Raw genomic sequence first — 844 nt, forward strand, 5'->3', positions numbered from 1 at the left:
AACACCTAACATCAGTCGGTTATCAAACTTTTTCATGTCAAGGACCCCCAAATTGATATGTATTTGGCCGTGGACCCCCATCTGAAAATGTTTTGTGCCAGGGACCCCCAGAAGAGAAGATTTGTGTAAAAAAAAAAATCAAATTATTCAAAATGTTTGGGCAAGGTTTTTAAGCCTGTTTAGAGCCCCTGATGTCTACTATATAGGCCTACATCAAAAAGTATAAATGTGGAAGAATTGTTGAGGTAGTCTAGCCTGGTAAACCCTCCCTCCGGAAATCTCATTTCCATTTGATTCCAGGAGTGAGTCTGGCCTGATGGCTTGTATGGGCGTTTCTAGCGCATTACCAAAAAACCAAGCCTATCAGCGTCGTCGCACATCGTTCTGTGATTGACAGCGACAGTTGGCCATTCAGGTGGCGAGTTCGAGTGAGCCCGAATGGCACCGAGTGCAGCCTGAATGCAGCCGACAAAACACGAACGGCAGCCATCTTTTATGTCCGCTATTTTCTCCGCTATTTTTTTACTTCAAAAAGCTCTCAAACTTCTATTTTGAGGCACGGAATTTACGTATAAGATATAGTTTGGATAGAATTTAGTTGTTTAACTTCATATATGTGGTCATTAATCATGACAGAGCCTATTTAAAAATAAAAATTTAGAGAACCGGTAGGGGCGGGCAGTGACAAGCATGTATCCGAATAAGGCAACCCATTTTGGGCATGGCCGTCTCAAAAGTCCCGTTGCGTCACATTAGTCTGGTGAACTGCTGATTGGCTGAAGGGGGAAAATGATCATTGGCTGAAGGGGTTGTCAGTCAACGGTATTACTCCCGCCCAACTCCA

The sequence above is a fragment of the Gymnoscopelus braueri genome (genome assembly GCF_963280865.1).
Source record: "Gymnoscopelus braueri genome assembly, chromosome: 16".
NCBI classification, from domain to species: domain Eukaryota; kingdom Metazoa; phylum Chordata; class Actinopteri; order Myctophiformes; family Myctophidae; genus Gymnoscopelus; species Gymnoscopelus braueri.